We start from the raw sequence: 23481 nt of genomic DNA, 5'->3' as shown, positions 1-23481 counted from the left end.
AATTTTAAATTTTGTGTCCATCCCAGATACAGTTCATTTACTTGAAAGCTTATACAGTTTAATGTTTAGCAGTGGTTGTGTTTAACAGTCAGCTTGTACAATCCCTGGAAATTTCACAGTCCGGTCTCCAGCGTGGGTGGGAGCTGGCTCCAGCACACAACTGACCCCACCTCCAGAGTGGCCTGGGAAGATTTTGTGGGCCTGGGGGGTTGGTCCTAGAATTTGCATCTGTAACATTCCCAGATGGTGCCAGTGTAGCTCTCCATAGCCCATAGGAAGCACTGTGCTAGAACAGAACACCAAAAGGTGACTGGGTGTGTAGGTTGGGTAGGGAAGGGAGGTTCTCTGAGAGGGAAACATTTGAACTGAGCCCTGAACCATGAGACAACTCCAGCCTTGGAAAAGCTGGGATCAAGAGCACCATGTACCACTTGCCTTGGGTAGGAGTGGGGTTACCTCATCCTGTGTGACAGCTGGGAAGGCTATGGTAAAATACAGATATGGGCAGTTATTACAGGAGTGGGAAGTGAACCAGTCCCTGTCTGATTGCTGCTCCTTACTCCCCATGTGGAAGAGGGCAGGCTCCTCAGCTGGGGGTGGGGAAGGACGCAGTGTATTTGAGATGCAAAATAGCCATTTTGGAGTGGGAGAAGAATTAATATTCTAAGGCAATCTATTTAAAATTGGGCGATGTTAAGTGGCCATTGGAGATTTTTGGCTATGAATGTGAGATCAGTTGGCAAGACTTGTGATCTTCCCTAGTAATACTGAGTTGCCAGGGTGCTGGTGCAGAGGGGGTGGGTGAGAGAGGAGCCTGAGCTTGATCAGCTGAGAATCATAGAGAAGGGGCTTTGTGCAGTCATTAAGGCTGCTGGTGAGGCATCCCAGTTATGTGAGGAATTGAGGACGTGGGATGGCCTCGATGCTGGATGCTGGGAAAGTGGGAGCCTCACTGATCGGAGGGCTGAGAGAAATGGAAGAATTGTTGGACAGGTCAGAGAGAGGGATGCTTGAAGTGTTTTCTTTAAAAACTCAAGTTTTCTTTTTTTTTTTTTCCTTCTGCTCTCATCATAATGATACATTTTAGCCCACTACAATATTTAAGATATTTTGTTGAGCTCCCGGGAAATTGATGTATTATAACAATTTTCCTTTCTTGAAGCTCAACTAAGGTAACAAAGACAATGATACTAACTTGTCTCCCAGATTATTAATGTCAAATGATAGACGAAATGGGAGTGGGATTTGTGCCAGATAGCTGGACTGGAGTTTCAGATCACTTCATAGCTGTGTGGGTCAGGGCACAGCAAAATTGCTCTGAGCCTGAGTTTTCTCATCAGAAAAATGGGTCTGATATTTTCCCTTATGAAGTGTTGTGAGAGTTAATAGTATGTATAAATCCATGGCACAGTGCCTGGCTCTTAGGAAATGACAGCTTTGTTCTTTTTTCCAGTGTCATTAGACCGTGAATACAAATACAAATACTTAGGAAAGAGTTTTAGCTTGTTTCTCTGAAATACACCACCCCAAGTGAAATTGAATATGTTGGATCATGTCAATGAGATGTGTATAAAGAATACGAGAAAATTGGTGCATCAGTATTTTACCCTAGCTCCTGTGATTGTTTGGAGAACAGGGACTTCAGAACATAACCAGAAGGATTAATAGCAGCTGAATGGGAGAGAGATTTTTTTCTCTGCAGTACTTGGTTATCATAAATGAAGAGCTTCTTTCTCCTTGTCCAAATTGATATGTCCCTCTGTTGGTTTTATAGAACTAAATTTTAATCTGTGTTCATTTTCATAATCTTTTTTCATCAATTTGTTTCTCTCTGTTGCCTTTTTAATCAGGAAGCTTAGAAACAAATCACAGATCTTAAAGGAGAATCTTATTTGAGAGCTCTTTGAGCTAACATATGCAAATTAAAACAACAGTGAGATATGGTTTTTATCTCTCGAAGGTTTTTATCTCTCGAATCGGCAAAGTGAGGGAAAAGAAAATGATAATACTCAGTAGGGAAGAACGTGCACTGAATCCATGCTTGAAGGATTGTAAATTGGTACCATATTTCTGAAAATCCATTTGATAATACAGCAAGAGTCATAAAAATGCTCATGTATTTTGACACAGCAATTCCCCATTTGAGCATATATTCTAAGGAAATAGTAAAACAATATTGGATAAAGATTTAGGAATAAATGTATTCATTACAATGAAAATAGCAAAATGGGAGATAAACCAAAGTCTAGCCATAGGAGAATGATTTTAAAATGATGACACATCCATACGATAGTAAATGCCATGAAATTGAATCCTTTTTTGAAAAGACTGGATATAAAACTGAATGTTTCTCATGATTTCAAGTCTATAAATAGTAAGTACAGAAAAATGTATTGAAATAAATCTATCACAACATGAACCCTTGTTATTCCAGTATAGTAGAAAATTGGATGATTTTTGTTTTGTGCTTTTTTTTAAGCCCCTCTACATTTTCCACATCAGAGTAACAATGTGTTGTTTTTATATTAAAGATAAAACATTAAGAGATGTTGAACTTATTGATTAAAAGCTACATGACTAGGTCCTTCCTTTTTCCAATCCCATTTTTGCTTCCAACAGTTGGATTTCTGCCATTCCTCTACTGGAATTGCACTTTTAGAGGTTGTTTCTGCTTTCAACTGACAGCTCCATGACCCTCAGACTGCTTAATGTCCCTATATCATCTTACACAATCAATTATCCTTTTATTCTTTGTTAATACTGGTTATATTTAGATATAATTCACATAGAATAAACTTCATCCTTTTAATTTATGTAGTCACTCCTTTATTAAAATACTCGTTAAATTTCTATGGCTGGGCACTATCCTGGTTGTTTTTTATTATTATTATTATTATTATTATTATTATTATTATTATTTTAGTCATTGGGTATCACCTCTAGGCCAGGGACCTATTCTCCTAACTTTGCCATTCCTCTTCAGTCTTTGCTCAGTCCTCTTCCTCTTCCCAGCCCTCAAATATTAGCATCTATGAAGCTCTCTTCTCTCTCTCAGCATTGTCCCCAGTTGCGAGTTTAGTAGATGCTCTCAGCTCACCTCAGCCCACTGTATCTCCTCAGTTCCTTCAGTCACATGCACCACTAATGCTTGCAAGCTCGCAGGTCCAAGGCTAAACTCCCCTCTCCCGCAGCTCAGCATTTTCATTCCTGTGCCCCCTTCTGTATTATGAACCTGGTTAATGGTGGCTCAGTCCTACAAGTCAATCACAATAGTTCTAGAGGCACATTTGATTACGACCGTTTTCCTTTATCACCCTGTTTAAGTATCTTGATGCTATATCTTTCAAGCCATTCCTATAGCCAGTGCCCTGGTTTTGCCCTCGTTAGCTTGGCCCCTCTCATGTGGATAATGCAGTCCTCCTGGGGGAGCCTGTCTTTATTTTCCACAGGGATGCCAGGGTCGCATTGCTAATGATAATCCTGCTTGTATTGCTCTTCTGCTCCAAAGCTATTCCATCAGAGGAAAGCTCAAGCTCCTTGGTTCAGGAGACATACAAGACATACATGATTGGATCCCAGACTACTTTTCTAGGCTGACATAGCACTGTAGCACCCGGTAACTCATGTGCAGTCTAACCCGATTTGAGAACTCATGATCCTTGTACACACAGCCTTCACTTGCCCATCACAATGCACTTATTTCCACCATTCACTTTCACCTCCATCTCTACTCATTAAAATATGACCTATTTTCAAGTGATCCACCTTCTAGGAAGTCCTTTGTCATTTCTCTAACCATTATGAACTTTGCCCACCTTTCACTCCCATAGCTATTTGTCTGAAAACTTCTGGCACTTGCCAAACTCTACAAGGCCTTTTGCACCTTTGCCATTTGTGTTTATCTCCCACTTATACTAATGGAGCCACTGTGCTCATTTATCCTTGTATAATTCATGATACTAGCACAGGGTGCTTTGCAAAATGAGCACTTAATAAATATATTTAGCATTGAAAGGTAACTCAACATACTCACATTTTAATCTCTAATTTAGTTTCTAATGCGCAGTGTTCAGGGCCCCCACAGATTGGCAGATCTTCGCATGTTAGCATCCTCAGCAGGTGGCAAAGAGAAAAGACAGGAGAGGGGCATTTGGTGCTTACTACTAGAGTCAATGTGGATCTAAAAGATCCATCAACATATGCTCTTAAAGTTAAAAAAAGAAACCAAAAGCCAAAATTCTTACATATCACACTGCACTCACATTGTTGTTCCATTGTAATGATTTCCTTCAATGGTATCTTCCAATGATGCTAATCCACAAGTTACGAGAGGACTTTTAACTACCCTATAGAACTAGAAAGAATTTTCCACCTAAAAATCTAGCAGGAAATCTATCTTGATTTCCTAATTTAATTAACTTAATTAATGTATGTAAGGACTATTATTGTATTTCCAAGATATAATTTATTCCTTAAAAGACACACACATTTCTGTCTTGTTTTATTTTCATTCAGTTTGTCTCTGAGAATCTTTTGACTCAATGTTGCCTCTTTCCTCTTGGGGGAAATTTATATATATATATATATATATATAATGAAGTTTTGTTTCTCTTTTTTTATTTGTATAATCTACCAGTATCAGTGAAAGTCCTTTTCTTTAGTGGAAGTTAAATTTTTGACACTACCCAGTTTATTCATTGCAACTTATTAGAACAGCAATTCTGGCTAAAGTGAAAAGATCATTTTTAAATATGAAGAAAAGGGATTAAGTATAAGAACACAAAATTAAGGAATTTCTTTATAATTTATTCTTGGCTCATTTGGCTCTAAGTTATTTAGAAACTGGAAAATAAATGTGCAGTATTGCATGGAATGGATAACTTTATTAATTCCTCTTGATAACTGTAGGCTAAATTTAAATCAGGAGAATGGATTGTAGCATCAGTTACAGGAGAAGCAGGGTTAGTAATGGACTAGACAAAGCCTAAGTTTCTTTCCCCTTCTGTGAGTTCTTAAGCTGCCATTGATGCTGTAAGAATAAACACAGGTATACCCAACAGGCAGCCAAGATTGAGCACCTGCCACGTAGTAAATGCAGTAAGTGCTTTACATATGTTATTGCTAACTTTCAAAGTAATAAGAAAGATTGACTGTCTTTATTTTATAGATAAGAGCTCTGAGATGTTACATGGCTTGCCCAAAGGCATCCAGGAAGTAAGCAGGATAGCCAAGTTCAATCTCATAGGGGTTAGAACTGGGAATGCACCAAGCAGAGGTGACAGAGCAAGTCATTCCTTGTTGAGACAATGTCCTAAGTTTAAATTTTTGACTCCAAGTATCCACTTATTATCCTTTATTTACACACACATTTTTATTCTAGCAGTTCTTGAGTGCCTCGAGTCTTTCAGGATGGACTTCAATCTACCTTTTCAGGATAGACCTCCAATCCATCCCTTTGTATGACCCTACTTCCTCCTTACTAGCTTAAAGGTTATGATTCATTACCATCGTGGCCTCCTTCAGAATGCCTTCAATATTTTTGCTATCTTCATTATTTTCTCATGGAAAAGCCTTCACCCTAGCTTCCTTCAATTCATGAGTTGGCCCCTGACCAGCTGCTGGAGAAAAATATACAACTGGCTGATTGTTCTCACTTTATATTCAAAATAAGAAACCACAATTGGACATTTAATACTACTGGTGTTTCTAGCATAGATGTTCACTTTTTCACTCTCTAAAATGGTTGTTCACACCTTCATCTTTCCTCCAGAGCCAGTATCTCATGATGATGTTGCATCATGCTTCGCTGAGAACCAAGAAGGAGCTCTCTACCCTCATCTTCATGCCTCCAGGTCTACTCATCTGATTTCCATGTTAACTAATGCTCTGTACCTTGTCTCCTTTTGCATAGGTGAAGGTATCTTTGCTCCTAGCAAGGGCTCAACCTTTTCACTGTGTTCAGAGTCCCAACCTGTCTTGCCTCCCAGACTTTTTGTATCTACAATGAGCCTTCACCCCTATATAATTAATTGCTTTCTTTTTATTAGATTATTCCTGTTGGCATATAGAGGTATCTCCTCTCCTTGAAACAAAAGTCTCCTGTCTTTCCTATGTCCTTTTTCAACTATTTCTTTTGTACCTCTCACAGAAAATCTTCTTTTTTCTATAATCACTGTCTCCCTAACTCATATGGATTCCTCAGCCTGCTTCTAATCAGGCATCTCTCCCTGTTACTCCACTAAGAAGCTATCATCAAAGTGATAATGACCTTCATGTTGCCAAACCCAGTAGTTGTCTTTTCCATATTAATTCTCCATCTCTCAAGAACATTTGACAAAGTTGACCATTACTTTCTCTTCAAAGTTCTTTTATGTCTCATGACACTATGTAATCTTCATTTCTCTTTCCTTACTGACTACTCCTTCTCAGGGTCCTATTCTCCTTTCCTTCATCTGAACTTGAAGTGCCCCATAGGTAAGTTATTGGCCACTTTCTATTTTTTATTTATATATTCCAGGGGTGATCTCATTCAGCCATGTCAAATGCCAGTGACCCCTTTCACTCTCAACCTCTAGTCTTGTCTATGCCTCAGAACTCCAGACTCAAAGATTTAATTGTCCACTGAACATTTCTATGTAAGTTGAAACGTCTCCTCAAACTTACTGTGAGTAAAGCAGACCTTTTGGTAACCTCTCAAGAAGCCTTTTTGCCCCACTACATCTTCATATACACCATTACCCCCCACTCAGTTGTTTAAGTCAAAAATCTAGGAGACATTCATCTTCCTTTTCCTCTTCTTAACATATAATCTATATACAAATCTTATAAGATCTATATCTTAAAAAATCCTGGATTAGACTTCACACTATCTCTACCACTATAATTTCAGATTAAGACACCATTATCTCTTGCCTGTAACAGTCTCTGAGTTGGTCATCCTGCTTCTGCTATTGGGCTATCTACAATCCATGCTCCTCTAGAGAGGCCTTTACAAAGTGCAAATAAGATGGTTTTATCAATTCTTTATTTGAAGCCCTCCAGGGGTACCTGAGTGGCTCAGTCAGTTAAGTGTCTGCCTTCAGCTTACTCATGATCTCAAGGTTCTGGGATGGAGCCCCATGTTGGGCTCCCTGTTTAGTGGGGAGTCTGCTTCTCCCTCTCTCTCTGCCCCTCCCTTCTGATTGTGCTCAGTCTCGCTCACTCTCTCAGATAAATAAATAAAATCTTTTTTTAAAGCCCTCCAGTCACTTCCCATCATACTTAGAATAAAGTTTAGAACTCCTTACTCTGTTTATGCCCTGCCAATCTTTCAAGTATTATCTTATCATTCTCCTCCTCACCTACTATGTTTCTGCCACATATTCTCTCCCTCCCTCTCTCTCTCTCTCTCTCTCTCTCTCTCACTCTCTGTGAGCCATCTCTTCTTTCTTCTGCAGATGCTCTTCTTGATCATGATAGGATTAGATGCTGTTTTCATTCAGATCTCAACTTCAATGTCTTATCCTTAGAGATAAGACTTACTCTTATGTCCCTTTTTCATTCTCTACTTGAAAATGATCTGATAAAAATGGCTTATTTTATGATTTTCTGGTAGTAGGCTGGTTGATTAGTTGATTTCTCTCTCTTCCAACTAGCTCCATGAGAGAAGGACCTTGTGTGAACCCCCTTCTGCTCTATTCTCCATGCCCTTATCCATTTTGTTGATGGATGAATGAATGAATGGACCAGTATGTTGAAAAGAAAATATACTCACAAATCTTGTTTCAGGGATAGGAATGGATAGCAAAAAGAATGGTTTGGTAAAAGAAGCAATGAAACTATGTCAGTTTCATATGTTAGTTTGAGGAACTTGAAATTCATAACATAAAAACAGTAATGAACCATTCAGAACTATTGAGTAAGGTTGAGGAGGGGGTCAACATGCTGAAAACTACCCTGAAGTAGCTGCAGTGCCCTGCCATTTTAGATAATAATTTAATGTTATTCCCCTGTCATGGTGGAAGGACCATAGAACAATGAAGTGACCCAAGCAGAAAAAAAAACCCTTAAGTCAGGTAATCCACAGATGAGATTACCAGTCCTTAAATGATTCAGAATTTACTGTATTTTCTAAAAGCTTTGCCTATAACTTTGCTGTCTCTTGCAACCTGAGGATCAGCTGAATAGGCTGAGCAGGTGTGAGCCCCTGAGTAGTGCTTCTTACCCAAAGTGTGGCTCTCCAAGGGTGTCCAGGGAGAAGCCCCTGTCCTACAGGAGGAATGGGGTCCCCTATGATGATCTAATGCTTCCTGGGCCCTATTGTCTTTCTAAGAGCAAACCTGCTATTGTGCTGTGGTTAATCGCTTCATTTACCTATTTACTGAACTCTTGCATGTGCCAGGCACTGTACTGGGCACCAGGGCTACTGCTGCTACTTTCCCTTCCGGCCCAGTAGCTTCATCTCCTTTAGGTCTCCCACATACAGCCATCTCTCATACCACTTTGTCCCTGAGCAAGAGCGTTAGTAAGAAATATTTTTCTAGCATAAAAATATTCCCAAGACAGAGACTATGACTTTTTTCATTGATTTGTTATGGAGATGGCTGTCCATGATCTGTATTGATCAGTATTTCTTGTAAAAATCTTTTAATTTAGTTGTGTGGAGTCCATGGATTAATTAATGGATTAATGTTGGAATCAATCCAACTGAACTAGATTTAGGCACTGAACTAGATGCACAGATCGAGAGCAAAAGGGCTCCGTCTCTGCTCTCTGAAATTAAATCTGATGAGGAAAACCATATTTCCACTCAGCTTCTAACCATATGTTTTTTGAAAATACTAAAAAATGACCTAACTCCACACTAAATACCTAAGGCAGGGCACCTGGTTGGCTCAGTGGTTGAGCATCTGTCTTTAGCTCAGGTCGTCATCCTGGGGTCCTGGGATCAAGTCCTACAGCGGGATCCCTGTAGGGAGCCCACCTCTCTCTGCCTGTGTGTCTGCCTCTCTCTCTCTCATGGATAAATAAACAAAATCTTAAAAAAAAAAAAAAAACACCAACACCTAGGACAGATCCAGTAGATAATTGCACAGGCTTCGAAGACTGGCAGACGTTGTTGAAAACCCAGCTCTGCCACTTAGTAACTGTACCCTTATAGAAGTTCCTTAATCTCTCTGACCCTTTAGATATAATTTAATGTTATTTCCCTGTCATGGTGGAAGGACCATAAAACAATAAAATAACCCAAGCAGAAAAAAAACCCTTATATGTCAATGTCAAATGTCAGGAGAGTTAGAATGTAGGGAAAGTACACAGAATAAGTGCTCTTAAGGAGTAGTTACAGTTACCATAAGAAATAATTGCTATTTGACATTCTTATTTAAATATTTAAAAAGTCACTAAGGGTTCTGTAAATAAAAAAACATGATACATAAATGAATAACATTATAACAAACCCTTCTTCATATTTCTATTGAGTTGTTTTCTTAGCCGGGGGCGGGGGGGGGAGCAACAATTGTGTCTCTAATTTGGGCCTTCTGAAGTTTTTGCTTATTCTCCAGAGAACCTTAGTACCCTGTAGGGAAATTACTGAGCATCTTCATGTGACTAAGGGACTTCACTGAATCCCGACCAACCCCTGTTGATGCTTTGCAGAAGGCAGGTTTTGGCTGTCTTCAGTAATTGCTACATATACACCTTCCCCACTTCCCTCCACTCTGTTTTCCACCACTTTCCAGCCCTCTTATCACCAGCCTTTGCAAGTTGCAATACAGATTTATGACTTTCCCAACACACCAACCAGGACACCCAAACTCTACTCAGGACCTGATCTCTTCATCAAACCTTGTGTGATTTATTAGTATGGATGGGTAAAGATCTTTTAATCCTGATTCAGTGACTAAGTGACAATCATAGAACTCTATCTTACAGCATGAGCCGTCCCCTAGACTAAGCCAATGACATTGCCTTTAAAAACTCGAGTTTATATATGGCAGAGGGAGGTGTTAGCCCCTAGATTATAGAATGGTGTCAGTGGTATTATCTTGTGAGTCAGAGCCTTGGTGCTGGATATGATTTATTAAAGGAAAAATTTGGGGCATCTGGGTAGCTCAGTGGTTGAGCATCTGCCTTTTGCTCAGGTCGTGATCCTGGGGTTCTGGGATCGAGTCCTGCATCAGGCTCCCCACAGGGAGCCTGCTTCTCCCTCTGCCTGTGTCTCTGCCTCTCTCTGTGTGTCTCTCATGAATGAATAAATAAAATCTTAAAAAAAAGAAAAATCTATCTCACTTAAAATAAAACAAGCAATGGGAGCCACATTCTTTTCAAATTCACCAGAAAATTTAAAACTTGCCTTTAGTGGGGGGTGACCTCCATGTTCTTAGGTATCATATCCTATCTCAGAGTGCAAACTTGTGAACTGTTTCAAAGCGTTAAAAACTCCTATGGACATACACACATCAGTCAGTCTGGTGGAGAGGTCTGGTAACTTGCATTACCATACAGAATAGCCTTAGACCCATCATTTAAAGCTCTAGCCTTTGTTTCATTGTTTATTAAATGATCAATGGCAGCAATATAGCAGAGTAGGAGAGCTGTTATAGCTCCTTGAAGTTGTTCACCTGACACTTACCCATGGGCCAGGTGTCTCCCTAATTTTGTGTGTGTTAAACACACACAACATAAAATTTACCATTTTCACTATTTGTAAGTACCCAATTCAGTGGCATTAAGTACACTTACACTGTTGTGCAACCATCACCCCACCATCCATCTGTTGGAATGTTTTCACCTTGTAAAGCTGAAACTCTAGCGCCATTACACTAATTCTCCATTCCTCCCTCCCTCCAGTCCCTGGTAACCTTGTTTCTACTCTCTGTCTCTATGACTTTGATTACTCCAGGTACTTCGTATAAGAGGAATCATGCAATATTTGTCCTTTTGCATCTGGCTTATTTCACTTAGCAGAATGTCCTTGAGATTCATTGATATTGTAGCATGTGCCGGAATTTCTTTCCTTTTTAATAAAAGACTGAATAATATTTAATTGTATGTATATACAGTAGTCTCCACTTATCTGCAGAGGATATGTTCTAAGACTCCCCCCTCCCCCGCAATGGATGCCGCCTGAAACCACAGGTAGTAGTGAACCCTATATGTACAATATTTTTTCCTATGTCTACATACTTGTGGTAAAATTTGATTTATAAATAGGCACAGGGTGTTAATAATGACTGATAATAAAATAGAACAATTATATAGTATACTCTAATAAAAGTTATATGAATGTGGTCTCTATCATTCTCCCAAAATATTTTATAATGCTGAATGCACCCTTCTTGTGTTGTTGTGAGATGCAACATGCCCATATGATGAGATGAAGTGAGGGGAATGAAGTAGGCATCATGATGTAGCGTTAGGCTGCTATTGACCTTCTGATGATGTCAGAAGGAAGAGCATTTGCTTCCAGACCTCAGTTGACCGCAGGTAACTGAACCCATGGAAAGCAAAACCATGGATAAACGGGAGGACTACTGTACCTTATTGTTTATTCATCTGGCAGTGGGTGCTCTGTGTACTTTTAAATCGGCTATGCCCTATGTGATCCTCTCAGCAACCATAGGCTCTTCTTACTGCTCAATATTTGAAGTGTCTTCAAAAGTTTCAGGCATTTGTTCAAGGTTACATGCTAAAAAATGGAGTTGCTGATAGGCAAACCTATCCCTGCTGAACTACAAAGCCTGTGAGTTCCCTCCCTGCCCCAGCTTCCTGTAGGCACCAGCCACCTATCCATGGTAAGGATGACCACATTGTGCATCCAAAAGTACTTTGAAAGCCACAAATTGACAAATAGCTTAAGATCACATTATCTTTGTTAACACTGAATATTTTCAAAATAACACTGTTAACTTATGTGTTTTTGAATTGTTCAAAGATTTGCTGTACGACGTTGAATTTTTCACAGAAAAGAAAATAATATTTCCTACATGCTATTCTTAAGAGTCTCCTTCTTATCTAGAGCCATAATCCAGACTAGGCATGCAGAAAATATTTGAACGCTGCAGTAACAGGGAAAAGATTCCATTTGTAAAAGCCTCATTGTTCCCTGGTTTTTTGTCAGGCATGCCTTTCTGCCTTGTGGCCAGAAGGTGGAGACATAACATTTTAAATACTGTAGGTGCTGTTTACTATTCAGCATTTTTTAGCATGTCCTAATCAACTTCAAATAAAACGGGGTATATTTTATATTTTTTAGATTTTATTTATTTATTTATTCATGAGACACACAGATAGAGAGGCAGAAACTGGCAGAAGGAGAAGCAGGCTCCCCTCAGGGAGCCTGATGTGGGACTCAATCCCGGGTCTCCAGGATCACAACCTGAGCTGAAGGCAGATGCTCAACCACTGAGCCACCCAGATGCCCCAAATGAGGTCTATTATTAATATATCTCACATTACCTGCTATCTAAAACCTTCAGTCAAAAATATTTTATGAATGTTTACAGAGAAAAATTTGTAAGAGAGTGCAGGAGAGAGTAAAATATTGACGTGTTCCTGGTACATGACCTGGTTCCTGGTTCCCGGTTCCTGGTACATGATGTGTTCTCGCTACATAATGAAAGAATGAAGGAATGAATGAATGATTCATTTGAAAGCCTATTATTAGAAAAAGTGAGATTGGAGAAATGGTCCAGTACTTTCATGTGCAAACCGCAGTCTATCCTTTTTGGCCTCCCCTCTCTTGACATTGTGGAATGAAAATGTGGAGTTTAGTTGAAAACATTTATAGTATATATTTTAGAAATGCAACACCACATAAGTCAATTGAATATGTGAACTGAGTTGCAGCCAGAATTGATTAAGTGGTATTTGAAGCCTGTAAAGGAGTTAAGAAACCTTCGAAAAGTGAATAATAATGTAAGAACAAACTCAATGATCCTATTTCTGGTTTTATTATGTAACCTTTCTGTATCTACTAAATGCAGTTTTTAGTTATTGCATTCGTATTTGCTCCTAGAATTGTAGACAAAAGAAAGTTAATCTGTAGGGGATTGGATGAAAATGTTGAAAAATCAGTTTAGACTATGCCCTTTCTTTACATAGAATGCCTAATATTTATAAACTATGTTCCTAAAAACCCCAAGATAACTTCAGATAAATCAACATAAAGGCATCTATTCTATTAGCATAATTTAAAAGGCATCTTAATGGCAAATGCTCTTGGTTTGGATTTTTGTGGTTTGATATTACCCTACAAAATCCACAGGTCTTGGAATGTCTCCGAGGTCCCAAGATTTTAGGTGATGGTTGGCCCTTTCTTCACTCCTCTTGACTTTCCTGATATATAGAAGCAATGTGCAGGAGTAAACATAATGCCAAGCATCCTTAGGAGGATGGCATTTCTCTTGGCCAAATTCCTTCCTGTTGAAAAAAAGAACAACAAGCCAGGTAGAAATGTCATTCCTTTGCCAAGCCCCTAACCAATCTATTTCATATTCCTTATTATCTGGATACTCAGAGTGGTTGAATAACTCAGTCAGGTGGAGCACCAAGATAGAGAGGCCAAGGAGATGAGTTCCTTCTCTGCATGGCTGGCAGCTTTGCTCTGTTTGGCTGGCAGGAACTATATCCTAACCTTGGTCGCTGCACTAGGAATCCTTGTGGTAGCATTGAGCATCAATCTGTCACCATTACCAGAAATAAGAACAGTGCTGGAAATATTCAAATTACACATGCTTCCTCCCTACCAGAACCTTCGGTACGTGAAAGGCAGCACATCCAGCTCTGCTTTTACAATAGAGGAAGGCCAGACTAAAATGCTAATTAGTCACCATCTTCCATAGCAGGACAAAGAGAACCTGTGCTGCAGTCTGAGCAGCTCATCAGCTGGTGCCATCTGCGGCAGGTTGCCATGAAGAGCCTGCAGACATCACAGCTGTTTAGCTCTGTATCGGATGGCTCAAAACATGTAAACAGGTATCCGGGCAAAATAATGTACAGCAGAGCAGTCTGAGCTGCCCGTAGGGAAGTAATAGGAACATTGTCAGTGAAAGCTATCTCTTCAAGGTATCTGACCAAGGCTGCCTAGGAAAAAAAAATGTTTGTGATTCTAGAAGGACTCCGATTAGAAAATCTGCAGAAGTTGTTTTATAAACAGCTTCTCTCCTGAGGGAATAATCATGGATTTTGTAAATACCAATCGCAACATACTGTTGACTTTAAAAAAATCAAAGCTACTTCTTTCCAGATGGGCAGTTTCAGGGTTGGCTAATACCATTCCATTTTAATCTCCAATTTCTTATTTTATTATACTTCTTTGGGACACACTAAGGTCTTAATTTTTATATAGTCCTCAATCAATATTATTCTTTTTTTTTTCCCACTCTCTGCCTTTAGAGACATACTTCTAAGGGCCTGCCCCTCTGTGAAATTAGGTAATTTTTATCTAGTACTGTTTATTTTTATCTAGTACTGTTAAATTACCCATCCATCAGGAATTCTCTGGAATGGCCTGAAGAGGTGCCTTGGGAACTTTGGCATCTCAGAGGCAGTGGTTCAAAACCTGAGCTGCATTACCACTCACCTGGCTTCTAGTTAAAACCAGTGGGCTCCACCTTTAAGGGTTCTGTTTCAGTAGGTTTTCCACGGGGCCTGAGTATTTGTGTGTCTACCAGGCTCCCAGGAGTTGCTGATTTTGATGCTGTTGGTCCAGGGACCACACTTGGAGAACCTACAGCTGTAGGTCAAGGTGTGGGTTTCCAGGCATGGTTGAACATAAAATCACCTAAATAACTTAGGACAAATACAAATTTCCTGACGCTGTCACAAAATAGGATATTAACATATACAAACTAAAATTATATAAAATTATCAATCTTGAAGTAGATTTCCCACATCTCACAGATACCTTTTAAAATCCTTATCCTTCAAGGGGCACCTTGGTGGCTCAGCCAGTTAAGTGTCTGACTCTTGATCTCAGCTCAGGCCTTGCTCTCAGGGTGATGAATTCAAGCCCCATATTGGGCTCCACATTGGGCATGGAATCTAAAAAAAAAAAAAAAAAATATTATCCTTCAAGGTCTAGTGCTCTGTCCATGAAGCAGTTCTTGGCAGCAAGAATGCTTTTGTTCTTCTGAACAATCAAAGAATTGTATTTTTTCTGTTTGTACTACTATTTAAATGTGGACCTTTTCAGATGAGGGTTTTGCCTGAGAATTCTTGGAATTCTTCATGGGGACTCAGATAAAGCCAACTGTTTAAAAAGTTTTAAATCATTGCTTTGTTTCCTGTGAAAAATCCAAGTTTCATTTCCTCTGAGATCTTTGTATTTGAGTGGTGGCTACCTGTATAAGGAAAGATGTCATTTAAAAAGATAACAGTGTAGACTGTTTCACTCTTGACTGCATTAGCCTTGAACCTGGTTTCATATAAATCTGGTTATGCTGCAGATGCTAAGAGGGAGGTCTCACTGTGCTGCATTTCTGCAAGTTGGTTTTTATCCTCTTTGATGTCTCCTCCCTCATCCTCACCCCTGTGGGAGTCTATGGCTATTTTACCAAATAGTCCAGCGATAAGAGTTGATGAGGAAAAGAGCCACTGAATGTTTTCTCACGTTGAGACACAGTACAGTCTCAGTTCCATGCTCCAGGACCTCAGACTTGGAAGTTTTAGAGTCAATATTAGAGATTTCTGTCACCTGTATCAGACAGTGAAGACCTGTATCTGTCACCTGTATCCTAGGTCATAGGACCTAGTTTTTGGATATTTGTTGCTGAATGTCCTGGCACCTAATTGTATACCTAGGTTCCAGATAAAATACTGTGATTTTTATTTCAGAGAAATCATCAGCTGCTCTTCTAGTTTTTTGAAACATAAAACAATGGGAAGATAGCATAAAGTGGAAGGGATTAAAGTGCTATTAAAAATTCTCTGATAAAAAAAAAATTCTCTGATAATTTGTAGCCAAGCCATTCAAGGAAGCAGCCTCGAAAACTGTAAAATATGTCTTTCAAAGTGTTCACAGACGCCTTATGTTAAAGCAAAGGGTTTACTAAAATCAGAGCTCTAAGACCTGTTTCTCTCTTGTGTCCTTTGTAAACATTAACAAAAAGAGTGGACAGAAACATTTGTTTCAAATTGCTGTAAACCTCAAACAGCTGTCCCTGGTCTCCTATCAAAATCCTTAATGCCTGTAAAGGCTGAGTGGTCAGTGTGGACTGGTCTAAAGGTTTATGGCTTTGATAGGCACATCTGCAGCCTAAAAGAAAAATGAGAACAGACCAAAAAATATCTGCTAGAGTGAGGGGCAGCCCGGGTGGCTCAGCAGTTTAGCGCCGCCTTTGGCCCAGGGCCTGATCCTGGAGACCTGGGATCGAGTCCCACATCGGGCTCCTGCTTGGAGTCTGCTTCTCCCTCTGCCTGTGTCTCTGCCTCTCCCTCTCTGTGTCTCTCATGAATAAATAAATAAAATCTTTTAAAAAAAATATCTGCTAGAATGAAACGACACTTGGAGCAATGGCTTTATTTGAGAAAATTAAATAATATAACTTTTTTTTTTTTTTACATTGAATGTACATGGAGACCTTCACATCCAAATTTGCCAAGCCTGTTTTAAGATGGTAGTGTGGATCTTTGCAGATTAACTTTATTTGCCATCTTTCATCATAAAGTAGGTTGCATCCAGCTATTGCTTAATTTTTTGCAATACATTAATGAGATCATAACTGGTTTTCTTTAGAAGAATTGCTCAGAATTTGGGGAAGTATTTTTTATCCTGGCATGTGGAAAAGGAAATGAGAACAGTGGTATAGTCTTACAGGGGTTATATGGGTTTTTTTTTTTTTTCTACAGCTTTCTATGGGGAAGTTGATATGGCAATGTGGTGAGCAGTCCACCTAGTGTCATATAATTCAGATTTCCTAGACCCTGCCTTCCATTTAACTATCAAGCTGGCTTTTTTTCCCCCCATTTTTGCCACATTTAACATCTAACAATTTGTTTCAATTACACTTAAAAAGGAATTGTTAGGTTCAAAATCAATGTATTTGATGTATGCCAAAGGAGTACTTCTCTAAACTGTATTAAAAGTATTCTTATTTTGTGGATTCTATTAAATTTCTAGAACAATTTTTATTCCAACTTATACTTAAGAATTGGATATACAGCTAGTAAAGTATTCCGCACCTGGCTGGAGGGTAAATGTTGACAAGAGTAGAGTCCCAAGAATAGCCTTAATAAGCAGATCCCGAATAACATAAAAATATACTTAAGTACTTACTTTATAACAAATTATCTTTATATAGCATCTTAGATATACTTAGTGGTTATGATATTATAAAGATTAATATTTCAAGCATCATGGTCTGTGATCAAAAGAGTAATCACATCTCTCTTTCAAAACAACTCCTCTGAGCTTATACCACTCCCCCTCTTGACCCTCCCCAAAACACAAATGCCTCACTCCAGAGGCCCAGAACACTTGCTCTCTGTGCAGTAGTATACAATTATCTTCGGAGTTTTTTGTAAACTTTTTTGTGCATGCAAAATTTTTGCTGCTGTTAATAACTCACTTTGTATGAAGATCTATTTGAAATAGTGTGGAAGCAGATAAGGGTAGATAGGAATGAAAAATATATTCTAGATTCCACACTTTGATGGCACATCCCAGAATATACCAGCAGGCCTTGGAAAAGCTAAACATCCAAGGTCAGAACTACACAGCAGCTAGGGCTTGCAGATTTATTTATTTTTTTTATCATCTCTCTCTCTCTCTCTCTCTCTCTCTCACACACACACACACACACACACACACACACACACCCCTAGACACACAACACACATGTAAGATATTTTCTTAGCACATAATAAGTGCTTGGTAACCACATGCTGGTTGCTAAGCTGAATCCAGCTCTTTTGAGTTTTGTACTCAAACTTCTGCTACTTGAGCTTTTCAGGTGCATTCATTCATTCCTACTATGTTAGTGGCAACATTACCTATTTTCCCAAATAACGAGCGCTGTTTTTAAGAGCTTTCTTATGTATGTATATATTTGTATGTGCCTCTGTACACATTCTTAGACATGCTGTGTGATTGCTGCTGCTGTCTGGACCCTACACAGGCAGCCCGCTCTGCCTTCTGCCCAGCTCACAAAGCCGTCTGCTGGAGCCTCTGCTCTGCCTTTTGGAAACCTCCAATTCCAGGGGCTAGATGGGAAATGTTTGTCTCCATCTCATTATACAGGTGAAGGCTCAAGCGTCTTGCCTTTCTGGGGCTCTCCTGGGAATAGAAGAAAGACATCTGATTTTACTGTTAGTATTTTCTTGCCCAATGAATTTCTATATTTACATTTACAGTTAAAGCAGCTTGCCATGTAACTGAAGATGTGCTAATGATTGTGGAGGATTTGGAAAGCTTCAGGGGAATGTCAGGACAGAAATGAACTTGACACCCGCTACTTCTGCTTGCACAGTTCACAAGTGACTTTGAAACTCATCTGATCACCCTGAGACTGGGGGCATCACAGGCCAGCCTCCTGCGTGACACAAATCGGAGTTAAGCAGGCACACCTTCCCCTGGGGAATGGTTTGGGGGATCTTTTGTGGTGCTTTTTTTCCCTCTGCACTTCTTAATACCTCTGATAATTAGAGCTCATAGGGAAAGGCACCTGAATCTCAACCTCCTTTCCAGAATTCAGTGTGTAAGGAGACCCTGGGGAACACTGGCAATGGCCCAGTAGCAGGGATGGGCAGCGGATTCCCCAAAAATGAAGCAGAAAGAGAGAAGCCCGTGGGCTGCTTCCTGCCCAAGTGGGAATAATGGAGGAGACAGGGTCATTCTAGAGAGTCATGAGGGTGTGATCTGAACCTGTGGGCAGGGAGCTAGGTCTATTAGTCATTTGAAGCAATTTTTGTTAATTAAACATTTTTCCTCCTAATGACCTAAGAAAGAAAAATAGTTGTGAGTTATTATTGAGAATGGGAGGAGAAAACTCAGGGACTTGGAATCAAGTGCTTCTACATCTGTTTTCTTACTAGCTATTTGACCCTGGGAGAGCCACTTAACATCTCTGAAACTTAGTTTTGATATCTACAAAATGAGAATTTTTAATGCTTATTTATCAAGCTGCTGTGATATGAGGAGTTAGTAAGACAGGTGGTGTGAAGCTGTTTGTAAACTTTGGGCGGTTATATGAATGTATGAGAGCTCTTGTTTTGCAGTAGGGGATACTTTTAACAGGAAGAGTTACTAGATTTGGGAAAGAGGTAGGGTTAGAATGAAGCAGAAGATAAGGACAGGGAGCCCCAAACCTGTACCATAATGTGTTTCCTGGTCTTGTGAATAAGGAAGGAAAAACTTGGATTTTAAAAATATACCCCAGACTGAATAGGTATCATGATGACACTAAATTCATATCTTTCAATAGTAACTCCGAACAGGAATGGGCTTAATGACCCTATCAAAAGGCGCAGAGTTTCAGACTGGATAAAAAAGCAAGACCCATCTATTTGCTGTCTACAAGAGACTCATTTTAGACAGAAGGACACCTACAGCCTGAAAATAAAAGGTTGGAGAACCATTTACCATTCAAATGGTCCTCAAAAGAAAGCAGGGGTAGCCATCCTTATATCAGATAAATTAAAGTTTATCCCAAAGATTGTAGTAAGAGATGAAGAGGGACACTATATCATACTTAAAGGATCTATCCAACAAGAGGACCTAGCAATCATCAATATTTATGCCCCGAATGTGGGAGCTGCCAAGTATATCAATCAATAACCAAAGTTAAGACATACTTAGATAATAATACACTTATACTTGGTGACTTGAACACAGCGCTTTCTACAATTGACAGATCTTCTAAGCAAACAACATCTCCAAAGAAACAAGAACTTTAAATGATACACTGGATCAGATGGATTTCACAGATATTTACAGAACTTTACATCCAAACGCAGCTGAATACACATTCTTTTCAAGTGCACATGGAACTTTCTCCAGAATAGACCACATACTGGGTCACAAATCAGGTCTTAACGAATACCAAAAGATTGGGATCGTCCCCTGTATATTTTCAGACCATAATGCTTTGAAATTAGAACTAAATCACAGGAAGAAGTTTGGAGGGATTTCAAACACGTGGAGGTTAAGGACCATCCTGCTAAAAGATGAAAGGGTCAACCAGGAAATTAGGGAAGAATTAAAAAGATTCATGGAAACTAATGAGAATGAAGATACAACCGTTCAAAATCTTTGGGATACAGTAAAATATACCCCAGGACACATCAATTCTTCCTGGTCCAAGAACATTTTATATTATACGGGCTTTGGTCAACTGATCTGAGATCCTAACATGGTTTTTAATATAATTTTTATGAAGAAGCATGTATTTGAGGTTCCAAATAATGTAGCAGCCAACTTTTGGAACTGAATCTACTCTGTTAGTGACATGCTGTTAGGAGGGTCAGTGCACAAGATTAAGTGACATCTTAGCACCCTGAGTTTATTAATGTAGCTTCTTAAGGTGCTGTGTGGGGGTGCCTGGGTGACTCAGTGGTTGAGTGTCTGCCTTTGGCTCAGGGTGTGATCCCGGGGTCCTGGGATCTAGTCCTGCATCAGGCTCCCCGCAGGGAATCTGCATGTCCTTCTGCCTGTCTCTGCCTCTCTCTGTGTGTCCCTCATGAGTAATAAATAAAATCTTAAAAAATAAAATAGAGGTGCTGTGTGCATCCATGGGGAGCACTTTTGGTTCTAGATCTGCGCCTATCAAACCTGAGTAGTGTGCAGATACTTCAAAAAGGAAAAAAGATTTTTCTAGATTTGAATTTATTATTTTTCACAATATGCTACTTAAGTGAATACAACACAAAACTCAATAGACACCGGATCTCATCAAAGGCCCTGCTAGCTCTCTAGAAGCTACTCTTGTGTGGGTGTCTTCAAGCACAGAAGTGGCAATAATTGCTAATGATTGGGGAAATGGAACTACCCCAAGTTATGTTGCCTTTACTGACACTGAATGATTGATCAGCAGTGCTGCAAAGAATCAATTTCAGTGAACCCCACCAACACAGTTTTTGATGAAATGCCTGATTGGACAAAGATTCAATGGTGCTGTTGTCAAGTTTGGTATGAAGCATCGGCCCTTCCTGGTGGCAAATGAGGCTGGTAGGCCCTAGGTCTAAGTAGAATACAAGGGAGAAACAGTTTTATCCAGAGGAGGTGTCCTCTATGGTTTTGACAATGATGAAGGAAATCACAGAAGTATACCGTGGGAAGACTGTTACCAATGCAGTTGTCACACTACCCACTTGCTTTAACAACTCTCAGCATCAGGTCACCGAAGATGCTAGAGTTATTGCTTGTCTCCGTATACCTATCATCATAAATGAGCCAAACTGCTACTGCTGTTTGCTTATGGCATAGACAAAAAGGTTGGAGCTGAAAGAAATGTGCTAATCTTTGACTTAGGATGTGGCACTTTTGATGTCTCAGTCCCCACTATTGAAAATGGGATCTTTGAGGTCAAATCTACAGCTGGAGACACTCACTTAGGTGGAGAAGACTTTGACAACCAAATAGTCAACCGTTTTATTGCAGAGTTCAAACGCAAATGTAAGAAGGACATCCATGAGAACAAGAGGACAGTCCGTCACCTCCAGACTGCTTGCAAACGTGCTAAGCATACACTTTCTTCCAGTACCCAGGCCATTATTAAGATTGATTCTTTGTATGAAGGAATTGACTTCCATACCTCTATGACTTGTCCCCAACTTGAAGAATTAAATGCTGACCTATTCCATGGCACTCTGGACCCTATAGAGAAAGCCCTTTGGGATGCCAAGCTAGACAAGCCTCAGATCCATGATATTGTCCTTGCAGGTGGTTCTACCCATACCCCAAGATTCAGAAACTTCTGCAAGACTTCTTCAATGGAAAGGAACTGCATTAGAGCATAAGCCTTGATGAGGCTGTTGCTTATGGCACAGCTGTCAAGATAGCTATCCTTTCTGGAGACAAATCTGAAAATGTTCAGGATTCACTGCTATTGGATGTCACTCCTCTTTCTCTTGGCTTTGAAACTGCTGGAGGAGTCATGATGGTCCTCATCAAGTGCGATACTACCATTCCTACCAAACAGATGCAGACCATCGCTACCTATTCTGACAACCAGCCTGGTGTGCTCATTCAGGATTATGATGGTGAGGGTGCCATAACCAAGGATGACAACCTCCAAGAATTTGCTTGAATCTTACACAAACAACATGAAAGCCACCGTTGAAGATAAAAGCTTCAGGGCACATGAGGATAAACAGAAGATTCTTGATAAATCACGTCAGCAACGGCCTTGATAAGAACCAGACTGCAGGGAAGGAAGAATTTGAACATCAGCAGAAAGAACTGGAGAAAGTGTGCAACCCCATCATTCCCAAGTTGTACCAGAGGACAAGAAGCATGCCAGGGGGAATGCCCGGGGACTGCCTGATGGTGGAGCCCCTCCATCTGGTGGTACCTCCTCCAGGCTCACCAATGAAGAGGTTGGTTAAGCCAACCTGAGAATAGGTCAAGCATTTTTCCACACAAAACATTTGAAAGACCCAATTTTTTAGTGAATTCCATGGCAGTTTTAAAGTCAAGCTGCTATAGTAAATAAACAGGGCACTCTTGATACTTGAATATGAAATATGTGTGCAGGGAAAGGAAATAAACATTTCATTTTATAAGTTACTGTATTGTAAGTGGAAAGTGCCATGTCTTAAGTAAAACTGTATTTAAAATTGGCACCAAAAAACAAAACAAACAAAACAAATAGGGACAGAATCCCTATTGCTTTCACATAGGCCAAAACATTAAATACAATAAAAACTAAAAACAATGTCTGTAAAACACTGATTAATTTAGTGTGACTGATGATACTCTTTGCTACAGTTTAATCATTGTGAATTGGGCACTGAATGCTGACACACATTCTTTTTTGAGTTTGGCATGTCTGGTATTCTCCAGGACTTTCTCTATTGGAAATTCTGCAAACCCTAATCTGTGCAGTGGGCTGTGGCCTTTACCAGTTACAAATACATCACCTGTATATTTGACTTGGTTTCTTTTCTCATTAATCAGTGAGAATTAGAGTAGTAGTACTTGTCCACCTTGCAGACATAAAAATAAATGCAAATATGGGTACTGGTCATCTTTGATATACCATGACCATCCATATAATCCAGAATATTTCTATATTATTATGTTAAGGTTGTCATCTTAATTAAAACAGCACATTAAATAAACATTCTCATAAGTGGTAGTCATGGACCACTTTGAATAAATTTGTGGAACTCCAGCCACTCACCACAGTTTAGAAACACTAGTCTATCTATACAGAGCTAGGTTTAATATATGCATTATTTTTTAAATTTTATATTTATTACAAAAGTAATAAATATTCACTGTTGACATTTTAGAAAATGGAAATAATTCAAAAAAATAACCATTGTAATCCATCACACAGA

At 39.5% G+C, this 23481-nt stretch overlaps 1 protein-coding gene and 1 pseudogene across 3 annotated transcripts in view; both read left to right on the top strand.

Annotated features, from left to right (window-relative positions):
• The window catches only part of RCAN2 (regulator of calcineurin 2), a 261047-nt gene that overhangs the window by 70453 nt on the left and 167113 nt on the right, over positions 1-23481 (top strand). The gene's annotated exons all lie outside the window — the stretch shown is intronic.
• On the top strand, positions 914-22273 carry LOC112914125 (heat shock cognate 71 kDa protein pseudogene; annotated as a pseudogene).

Source organism: Vulpes vulpes, chromosome 1, assembly GCF_048418805.1.
Source record: "Vulpes vulpes isolate BD-2025 chromosome 1, VulVul3, whole genome shotgun sequence".
NCBI lineage: Eukaryota > Metazoa > Chordata > Mammalia > Carnivora > Canidae > Vulpes > Vulpes vulpes.
The sequence above is the reverse complement of the archived record's forward strand: the minus strand, read 5'-3'. Positions and strand labels throughout refer to the sequence as shown.